The 11,726-nt window shown below is 34.9% G+C and overlaps 1 non-coding gene across 1 annotated transcript; it reads right to left on the bottom strand.

The window, feature by feature from the left end:
• Positions 1 to 1,224: 1,224 nt before the first annotated feature.
• LOC123284859 (U6 spliceosomal RNA) lies at positions 1,225 to 1,330 on the bottom strand. The gene has a single exon (XR_006526304.2). It is a non-coding gene; the product is annotated as a U6 spliceosomal RNA (small nuclear RNA).
• Between the last annotated feature and the right edge of the window lie 10,396 nt (positions 1,331 to 11,726).

Genomic DNA, 11,726 nt, shown 5'->3' with positions numbered 1-11,726 from the left:
AAGTTAAGATCTTTTCTTTCATGGCACAGAACACAGAAGCCAAACAAATTATTTGAAGAATTATTACTTTAAGTAAAGCAAAAATCTGCCTGGAAACATAAATGATAAATCCAAATTTTGAAAAGTGAAATTGGCAAAACATGAAAAATCACTAATGTGGTTAATATGTGATATTATGTTACAAATCCATAAAGAGAAAGACTACAACTCATTAGTCAAATCATCAAAGGTAGGCTCAGACAAATCACAACAAACTACATAAAAATGCCTATAAATACAGAAAGAAAATAAAAAGCAAAGAATTACACTCAAAAGTAAAAAATTACAAACAAAAGTCCAGTTAGAGACTATATTTTCTTATCAGTTTAGTAAATATTAAAAAGTGTGCTGATGCCTATTTTGGGCCATGGCAGGGAGCAGCAGGCACTGTCATATATTGTTGATAAAGTCTAAACACTTGTATCGACTTTGGCAGGATCTGTTCAACGTAAACTTGCATAAGCTCTTAGACCCAGAAACTCCGGTTTTAGGAGTTTACACTAGAAAAATATTAACACAGTTTGTAAAGATAGACAAAGGTATTTGTTGTACCACCATTTATAAAAGCCTGGTCTTTAGAACAATTTAATTTTCCACGACGGAAGATGGGTTAAATATCTAAACCTAAATAATATGCAGTTGGGAAAACAATAAATCAGATCTAATGAGATGATATCCATAGAAGATGTTATAAAGGGAAAAACAAAGTACTGAACAGAACAATCCTCATGAACAAAGTATGACCCCAATTTTTGGAAAATGAAAGCAAATATATCCTGGAATATTCATTTAATATTCCTGGAAGGATATACAAAAAGAACGGAATGGGTTTTGGACATGTGAGAGAGATGAAATTTTGCTGTTTTTTACCCATGTGCACTTGAGTTGGACCCAGGTCTATGTCTATTTTTTAATTGAGATATAACCTTATATTTCGGTGTATATGTTTTCAGGTATACAACGTAATGATTCAATATTTGTTTACAGTGCGCGATGATCACCACAATAAGTGTAGTTAACACCCATCACCATATATGTAAAAAGAAAATTTCTTGCGATGATAAAATGAGAAATCTTTTAAGATCTACTCTCAGCAATTTTAAAAAATGCAATATATATTATTAACTATGATCACTATGCTGTACATTACATCCCCTGACTTATCTACTTTGTAACTAGAAATTTAAAAATATGGAATGCTTCACAAATTTATGTGTCATCCTTCACAAGGGCCATGCTAATCTTCTCTGTATTGTTCCAATTTTAGTACATGTGCTGCTGAAGTGAGAACAGACCTGTGTATTTTTATAAATCTTCCCAGATAATTTTGTTACCCCATTGATTAAGATCAGTAGCATTTGTCAATAGCATTCACTGGTTTTCACACAAGAGATTTTGAACTCATTCAGTATGATGATAAGTTAGGGGTACAAGGAAAAATTGCACATCAGGTAATAACAGTTGTCTGGAAGAAGCAAAGTTCTGGGAATGGGAATGTAGAAAAGCAATCAGGTTTCAAAGTGTAAGAAAGGCAAAGAGGAGTGTGTCAGGACATCAAGGTGGCCCAGATACAGAGCAAAAAACAGCTGCTCAGAAGTGAGTCTGGCGACAGAGAATGGTTGCACTTTCCGCTGGCTGGAAGAGGAACCAGTTTGCTTGCTGGTCAATACAACACCCTTGCAAGTGCAGGCAGTCAATCATTACATCTGAGGGAGTGGTGACAATGGGTGTGTCCTCATATAATCGATTCTAATTGCATTTGAGGCAGAAGCAGGATTACAATTATGAATGCGTGGTTACAGACATCAATAATTTTTAGACCACAGTCCTTCAACCTGAGATGCTGGTTAATTTCAGTCCATTTCTCTAAGCAGTCAGATGTTGCTCTAACAATTGTGGTAAGGATCATCTTGCTCTCTCCCAAAGGACTTAGTGCCTCAGTGACTTACCCACACTCACGGCTATTTATCTAACAATCCACAGTCATGTGCCACATAACGACAATTTGGTCAAGAACAGACTGCATACACCCCGGTGTTTCCATAAGATTAGTACCATATAGCCTAGGTGTGCAGTAGACTATACCATCCAGGTTTGTGTAAGTGCACTCTATGATGTTTGCACAATGATGAAATCACCTAACTCGCCCGACAAAGTATTTCTCAGAATGTATCCCTGTTGTTAAGTGATGCATGACTGTATTACATTTAATCATTGTTGAGAATAGGCATGAAAAGTGTATTATTAATCATAATATCTCTTTATTAAGCCAAAACGCTACATTTCCACACACAAAATGAGCATTTTAAATTATGATAAAAATATATGGACTTATTTTTGATAAACACACTTTACTAAAGCTATTTCTTCAAAATAGGCATTTGTGTCTATTCCATTTTCAGAAATTTTATGTCATAAAATGTTTTGGCTGAGCCAGATAATCCCATGTCTTTTTGAGTAACTTTGGGTGGACCCAGCAGACAAATAGCACATCTAAATATAGCAGAACATTTAAAAGATGTCCAGACACATCTCGTGAGCAAACATGAGGAAGAATTAGAACCTTGTCCACAATTTGAGTTTCAGAGAAAAGCAAACCCGACTGAAGAAAAAGAAAAGAGGACTCAGATAAAAAGAGTCATAAATGTAAAAAAAAAAAAAAAAAAAAATTGGCACTGTGAAGCCGACTCGAGGCCAAAACCTAGGAGTTTAGAAAGAAAATGACTTCAAATTCAGTGTAAGATGGAAACTTCTCCCATCTGTACCCTGGTCCACACTCAATCTGCTTCTCAGCCCACAGGTGTTCCTATGCAAACCCAGCAAGGATGAATACATAAAAAACTGATGAAACTTTACAGAGACTCCAAGCCCTTTTCTGTAGATGCTCTTTTGGAAAAGCTGGGCAGTAGAAAAGGAAGACATTTCTCTCTCCTCTGGGGAGACAGGTGAGTGATAGAAATAAGTACCTGGGGCTCTAGAAAGCTCTAGACAGCTACATGTAAGAGTGCACAAATACCTCTCAGACTTGGGAGATAAATTTTGTTTAGTCTGCCTTCCCCAACACATGGCTTGAATAAATCTTTTTTCACTTTGAAAAGTAAGAGAAAGAAAGAAAGGGGACAAAAAGCTAAGAAGTGTACTACAGCCAATCAGATCTGAAAAAGCAGCTCTAATTAAGTGAGACACCCACACTGCCCAGTCAGAACTCCCAGAGAGACAAGAAAAAAGGAGGCAGTCAATAGGTAGACGCTATTAATTATCAGGCCAAAGGCAAAGGACTTGATAGAGATTTAGGTTGTATTCTTATGATAGGAAAAACGTGTCAGCATTATACCAGCTTGATGGTATAATATTGTCTATGCTGTTGTCTAAAAAATGATTGAATTTTCTCTAATAAGAGAATATTATTCCTGATACTTGATTTGACTCAATTATATATTATATTACGTGAATAGAACCACTTCAAGGAATTTTTTCTTTTATTATTAGATGGCATAGATTATATCAAAGTTCTTTATCCTTGTTTGCATAAACAGCTGATGAAGATAAAAGCTCATGAAGATAAAAGCTGATGAAGATAAAAGCTAGCTTTTCTCGTTAGCATAAAAGCAAGTGGAGAAAAAACTAGATTCACTCCATATAAATACATTCCGTGGAATTCAGTAAATAATCCTACTTATATGTTCTATTGTTTATAGTCTGCGTTCTCCTCCGGAATTCCACAGCTTTTTAGAGCCCTTTACTATTACTTTTTTGTTCCTATCATGATGTCTGTGTTTCTCTCCCCATAACTTTTACAGTTTCAAGTAGTCTGAATTCATGTTTATTAAAATGTTACATCTCACAGGGTTTGGCCCAGATTTTCACATATTTACATATTTGTTGACTTGCATTATCATTAATAATTGACTGAATCCCCAAAGTGGGATCTGTAACATCCTTTAGATCCCCAGATCTGGTGATCCCTACTGCACGGCGGTCCTCACTGTGCAGCAAAGGCCGTTCCTGGGAACCCTGTTTTCTCACTCTGGACAACAGGCTGCCTGTTTGAGGAAGGCCTGTTAGGGATGTCCACGGGTTTCATTCTAAGATCTCTGCAAGATTTCTGACCAGGAATTAAATGCAGTTTGCATTATTCCGTAATGGCACCTTATTTTGATTGCCTGGTGCCGGACATTAGCCTAAATTACTTTTAGTAAGCTCCAGTTTGCCGACTGTGGGAGGCAATGGACTGTGAAGCAAGAACTGCCAGAGGGCTCCTTTTCCTAATAGAACTTCTTCTGTTATTGTTTTTGTTTCAACAACATCTTGGAAACTAGTCCATTTATACAAGCAGTAAATAATGCAAGATGAATAACATTTCAGCATGTAAAATGCAGGCTATTCACCAGAAGAATGTAGATAATGCCGTGTACTTTAATTTAAACAGGCTGGATTTTGTTGAGGATCAGTGACATAAAGCAAAGTAGTTCAAGACAGGGAGCAGAAGGCTGGGGGGGGAAGAGGCCCCCTTTTCCCTTTCATGGTAATGTTAAATAAGGAAAGCAGTGAAACAATGCCCTGGGCAATGCTTTCGACCAATGGCAGGGGAGAGTGAAACATTTGTCTTGAACTTAAAGAACAAACTGTGATGGTCAAAGAGACAGCTGGAACAATTCTATAACCTTTTAAAGGATATATCATGGCAAAGAAATACTGTTTAAAGAAGATCCCAGAGTATTTTTGAGAGGATTTGGAGAAAATAGTCAGCAGTAGTCTTACCCTCTTTGATTAATAATTCAAATAAAACAACATAATGGTCAAATATAATTTCAGAGAATATTCAAAGAGAAAATTTACAGTGATAATCCCCACACTTTAGGTCATGAGCTATAGTAATTGCTGATGAGAGAGAAGTAGCTTATTAGACAGTACTAATTACTGTCTAATTAGCTGCTAGTTCAGGTAGATGTATAGACGGAGTTATTAGGTAGTAAGACATGATTTTTAGCTTTACAGACCAAGAACTTCCATGTTGTCTGTGATCCATGGTACATTAACTCAGAAAGACTAACAACTAAATGTACAAGATTTTGACAAGTACACACTTTAAAATTTATAATGAGAAACATAGGTTTTAACTAGTCTAGGCCTACCTTATCCAAAATGGTTGCCACCAGCCACATATGCCAATTGAGCACTTGCAATGTGTCGAGTCCAAATTGAGTTAGGCTGTGAGTAAAAGCTACACACTGGATTTCAAAGACTTACTATAAAACAAATTGCAAACCTCATTAATTCTTTATTGATTACATAATAAAATTATTTTACATATTGGGATAAAATGTATAATTAATTTTACCTGTTTCCTCTTCCCTTTTTTCAATATGTCATCTAGAAAGTTTAAAATTGCATATGTAACTCTCATTATATTTCTATTGGGCTGTGCTGGACTAGACAATTTTATCAATTTGACTAGTGCAGACCCTCCACGTAGAAACTAAGTTGCCTGGCAATTTCATACAGGGCAAAGGGAGTTATGTAATTCAAATATTTACTCGTGTTAAGTTTATCTAATGCCTCTACTTCTATATTAGGGATATACTTGCCAAGTATGTGAGTTTATTGATTAAATGACTCTCTTTTCTAGAATGTTCAGACTTTGTTCTAATAACCATTCTTTCTCTACTTTTCTATGTTGAGCACTCTCTTCTGCTGACTTATTTGTTCCTTAAATTTAAGCATCACAGTATCAGATATTTATGGGTGCTGATATAGTCACCTATTGCCAGGTAACTAAAATAAATGAAGGGGCCCATGTGGAAACTGGGAAATCACTGTAAACTAGAGAATTCATTTGCTGCTCAGAAAAGTGTGGATGCAGCCATGTAGCTGTTATATTTGTTGAATGAATATATGGTGGATGGAGGTAAGAACACAACCAAAGTATTGTCAGCTTTTTTGTTTTTAATAGAAGATATGTATTGGATAATTCTCCACTAACTCTCCTTCCATGCCTCCATCCCTTCCATGATCCATTCTTGTCCCTTCTTCAACTGTGTTCTGGAAGGCTGACTTATACAGACTTCAACACCAGAGCTGAATCAGAAGGCGGTAGCAAGGGAATGAGGACTAAATGAGATGCTTGGGTATCTGAGTAGTTATTCTCGACATTCCTAATCTTCCTTCCTCCATGTAAGGAGTTATCTATGACCACAGCTCTCTCTAAACAGGCCTTCTCACATAGCTACAGTTTTTCTAGTTTCAAACACAATGAACATGCTTTGCAATTTGCCCAGAAAAATCCTGGTTTATGCTCCTAGTAGATCAATTAAGAGCTGTTAATCATTTTCAGTGTCACCTTTCCCTCTCAAATGTGTCCCTATTTGATGAGAAATTATGTGGTCACCTTAATTATTTCCTTATATTTGGACTTTCTACATCTTCACGTTTATCTAATCTCTCCCTTGCCTTCAATTTCAAGGCTGTAGACACACTGGCATATTTTCACTCCTTCTTGAAAGAGTGAAGGTAGTTTTTCCTAGAGTTAAGGAAATTCTTCAGTGTCAGGGCAGGGGAATGTATCTGTGGAATTCCACCCTTCAGGATTCTAGCATTCTTATGAACCAGTGACTACTTGATATCTCTAATTATTTCCATTTCTGAATAAAAGATTTTATTATGACTATCTTTTCCTACTGCTGAACTTGCCTTGTGTTCATTAGGTGTGCATATATATGTTGGGGGAGGGAGGAATTAGATAACAAGTGTTTTATTTTGAAAGACACCAAGGAGCCTCATCTGGAATTGATGGGGAATACAGTACATTAGCCCAACATCCCAAATCTTAGAGGTAGTATCTCAATGTATTATTGAGTTGTCTCCCCTGGGGAAGGAGTGCTTGTGTCTACATGTGGAAAGAAAATGAGCATGGAGTTTTGAGTGACAAAAGAGGTGGACCATGGCAGACTAGTAGCTGCACGTGCCGTCATTTTCCCCTCATTCCATGTTAATAGAGTTAATGCTGGCAGCCATGTACCCTCCCTTGCAGCTAGATACAGCCATATGGCTCAGTTCTTACCCACAGAATGTGAGTAGGCATGTATCTACTGTTTTTTTGAATCTAAGTTTAAACATCAGATACATGCTCAGTCATATTCTTTTTCCTCCCTGCCCTCTGGAATACAGAGCCTGGCAGGGATACAGTGACACAAATTTGACAGTTTAAAATATGATGCCACCAACATATCAAAATCTTGGAGCAAAATAGAAAGAGCTGGTGTCCCTAAATCATGTATCAGAGTAGAATTACTGTACCATTGTACACTGACAATGAAAGTGAAATCAACTTCTATTCTTTCTTAAATTACTGAGTTATGGAGGTGTCTTGTTATATAACACATATATGACTTTAATATTAAGTTCTTCTACCACAGTCAGTATGAGTTGTAGACCAGGATCAGGTGGACTATACAGTAAGTGGCAGTTTCATTACGTATGGACAGACTTGAATTTTTGTAGTAATGAGCCATAACAATGTTTTCTCAAGTAAATATCACTATGCATGTTTTTCCTACATACATATAAATATTAGTGAACATTTTCCATATAGGCATTGTGTTAGTAACATTGTCTATAATTATTACCTTAAAAATTCCGTAATATTATTCAGTGTATACACAGAATTAAATTGAATTATTGCTGTACGAAAAATTCTATAAATCGAATATTTACTTTGTTTAGACAGAATCAAAAAGTTTGGTTATTATCTTTGTCCCTACTGAAATGCTGAAATGACCCACTGAATTAGATAGGCACTTTGACATTAAATACTACAAATGTTTTATCAAAAATGTGTAATTCATCTTTGTGGGTAAACATAATTTTTAAATAAAAATGGTGAACATAACTTACAAATGAATTTATTGCTAAGCTCCGCACATTGTATTGGCTCTAGAAAGGCCAGCAAGCTGGGCTGAGACAGTGTGGGATCCAAAGGCTCAATTTGACTCCTAAACCCGCTGTTTGATCCTTGTATGCCGTTGGTCAAATTAATTGACATCCCTGGAATATCTTTAAAATGAGAATAATAATGAGCTATTCATGGAGTTGTGATGAGAATTCAAAGATAAACGGGATGGGAAAGAAAAGGTAAATTCTATGTAATATAAAATGATTATCACATAAATATAAGCTAATCAGGCAGAAGAAAATATTTGTACAGTTACATATTTATGTAAGTACAGGTAGCAATCACCGTGAATCTTTAATTGATTCATGAATTTCAATCTTGAATTAATGTATTCCAGTTCTTTTTATTTCATTTCACCTTGTACACACCCATCTGGAAGGAACATTCAGATTGATGTAAAGAGCTATGACTGTTTTTGTTTTTAAGATGGATCACTTTTAAGATTGGTCCTTCAATTAGCAGATAATAGATGAACACTACGAAGAAGGAAGTTATTATTTATTTATTTATTGTAGATAGTGGAAATTACTAGTTTCAAGAAGTTTTCTAAGATTATTCTTTAAGGGTTCCGGATATAGAATTGTGGATTAAGAGCACGTGATTTAAAGCAAGAGAGACTTGAGTTTGTAAAATTACTTTTCCATTTTTTGATTTTGTAAATCAGAACAAGTTTCTTAATCTCTCTAGAGTTCGGCTTTTCAAAATGTTAATTTAAATAGTAAACTAAGGCAATGATACCTATGAACCAAGTTTAGCACCAGCATGGATCTTTGTAAATTCTCAATTGATTATAGCTACGTCCACCTTCAGAAGTATTAATATTAAAGTGAACACAATCAAGGTCAATACATACTAGTTATTATTTTTCTTTTAAAAAATAAAAAATATACCTTTTATAAAGATGTAACATTTTTATTTCATTTCTTTTTCGCATTATGATTTTATTTTTTCCAACGTAGCTGCTCTGGCATCCATTCTGGAAATAAATGAGTAATGTCTTTGTTATAAACAAAGTTGTTTTATTATTAGAAGGAATATGCCAAATTGCAAAGAATAAGTTTTCCCATTCTATTTTAATTACATTAAATGATTTTAGTTCATGATAATGAACTTTCACCAGTGACTTTCACCAGCTTTCAATTTAAACCATGTCATATTATTAAATATCTGTATATACAGTGCTTTTATTTTAAAGCTAGAAAATACCAGTATAGTTTAGCTCCCTATGGTTTTTTATTTTTTTAACTCTTTCTTCATGAGAAATGCATGTACCTATTTTTGAAAAAAAGAAAAAAAAGCGCATCAAGACAATATGTTTATTTGTTCAAACTTATTATTCCTTGAATAACTTTACTAAATTTTCTTGAACACAGCAGAATGAATTAATTTGTGAAATGTTAATTTTAAAAAGAAAGACAGATTTGACATTTTTGCCTTGAGCTTGGAAATCGTAAATATTACCAGATTGAATAGTTTGTGTTGAGTGTCTTAACCATTTAGTCTGAATATAAAAATATATGAATACATGAATAAATAAATATACCTGAATTCTGCATTTATAGTGTAGTTCTTATTGAAACTCACCAGTGTAGAGTTTGCTTGGCACATCTTATACCACATGACCTTTCTGTTACTGTACAGTCCTTGAGCTGAATGTCTGTCAGTGGTTTTCATTCTCTGCTCCATTCACAGTCCTGCCCAGCTTCTCAGGAACTTTGCAGCGGGATGGCCCTGCTCAGGTGGGAGAAACCTGCCTCTCCACATGCACTTTAACCACAGGAACTATGTTTTATATGTTTGACATGTTAGTTTCCAAGTAAGAATTTCCTTGAAGGAAGGGTTGGGGGCAGAAGATAAATAAATACCTTCAAAATTACTGCCATCACACAAACAACTTTTTATTTCGTCTAATAATTATTCAATAGGTTTATTTTGGGCTCCAAGGTGAATTATAAAATCTGCTAATGAAAGGACTGTATTTTCTATTTTTTCATCATATATACACGCTTGTATACAAATACACTTCATATATACAATGTGAATGTGAGTGTGTGTTGGAATGAACTTTTTTCAAGCTATCTTGATTCTGCTTACTACAGAGTAGAGTTGTAGAAATCTCAATTGAATTGAATTTTCTAAAGTGCTTGGGAGGCTAGATTTGAGCTTGGAATTCTGAAATCGATGCAAAAAGTCTATGAAGCTTTCTCAGAACCTATTTTGAGAGGTTATTGTGTTTTCATGGTTGAGAAAACTATAACAGTCAGGTTGTGAAAACATATTTGAGTTTTCTCAAGCCCAGGAACATCTTAGAATTTTCATATTCAGTTATGAGTTATTTGAAGTGACTGTAGAGACCATCTTTCTCCTTTCTCTACTGTACCTCTCATATTGCAATGCTACAATAACTCAAGCAGCCACTTTTATTTTCTGCTTCTAGTGTAATCAGACTTTTAACAAATTTCTAGAATAAACTCTAGAACTTGTCACTATATCGACTCTAAGAATTTGGTGGTGACCAAAGTTGGTAATCGCATAAATCCCCTAGACTTTCTCAAGGTCTCTCTAAAAGTTGAATGGATTTCAGTTTCAGTCTTGGTCAACACCAAAGTAAGAGCAACACAAGTAGCTCTGTAACTTACCAGCTCACTAAACTTCCTCAAGTTGCCTAGCTACCCTTGCCTCAGTTTCTTCATCATAAAGTAGAACTAAAATGATACCTACCTCAGAGTTGTTATGAAAACTAAGGATGTTAATATTTTTAAGACACATAGAACAGTACTTGGTACATAATAAGTGGTGTATATATCTCAATTAAATAGCTATTTGGGGGGAAATTCCCCTCAAAATACTTTTTTTACTGTTATAACTTCTACTCAATAAACTGCCTTATTTAACATCATAGGCAGCTGATTCTTCAAAACTCTCTCTCCCTACTAGTTCATTGCCCCCACTCCCGAAACACAACATCAGATTGAAAATAGACTTTTCCACTCTTTTCAGGGAACAATTTAATATATGTTATCCCAATACAGGCAACAAATACACATATTTAAAGTGTTGTGGGTGTTGTTTTTCACAAAAGGAGTCTCCAACTTTTGTTCATTTACCCAAATAAGTAGATATTTTATATGAGAGCAGAAAATATTATCACGCAGGAAAGCAATAAAATGAGATGAGACTTCCCCCATAGTTAGGGTTCTCCAGTGACCCGCAGATAAAAACCCTAGAAAGCAAAGCAACTTTGAGTAGACTGACTTCATCTACCACCCATAAAATAAAACTTTAGATTCCCTTTCCTCTACTCAAAGGTGAAAAGCTAAGAGTGAATTCCATGTGCTTTGGGGTAAAATCTTTCCACCAGTTCTACATTCTGAAACAGTTTTTCAAAACCTAGCTTACCTACATACATGCATATACAACCAAATCCACATAGTAACTTATGGCTTAGAATCTAGTGTAAAATAATTATAAATTAATTTCACTATTCCTAGGTGGTTTTTCTTATATTATCAATTTTATTTTATGTAAACTATAAGAGGTTGGGTATTGAGCTTACTAAATTAAGGAAAAAAATAAAAATCAAAGGTCATTGAAGGCAAGGCCAAATTTAATTTTTTTGCCATGTGATAGTGAATTAGCAGGCTACTGTTCTAGAGTCTGATTTTCAATTATGCTGAGCCAGAATGGTTTGAATTGATGCCATTTATTTCAGTCTGTCAAGAATCTTGGCTAAAAA

This window comes from Equus asinus, chromosome 3 (assembly GCF_041296235.1).
Source record: "Equus asinus isolate D_3611 breed Donkey chromosome 3, EquAss-T2T_v2, whole genome shotgun sequence".
Classification (NCBI taxonomy): domain Eukaryota; kingdom Metazoa; phylum Chordata; class Mammalia; order Perissodactyla; family Equidae; genus Equus; species Equus asinus.
Note: the sequence above shows the minus strand (reverse complement) of the source record. Positions and strands in the feature narration are given on the sequence as shown.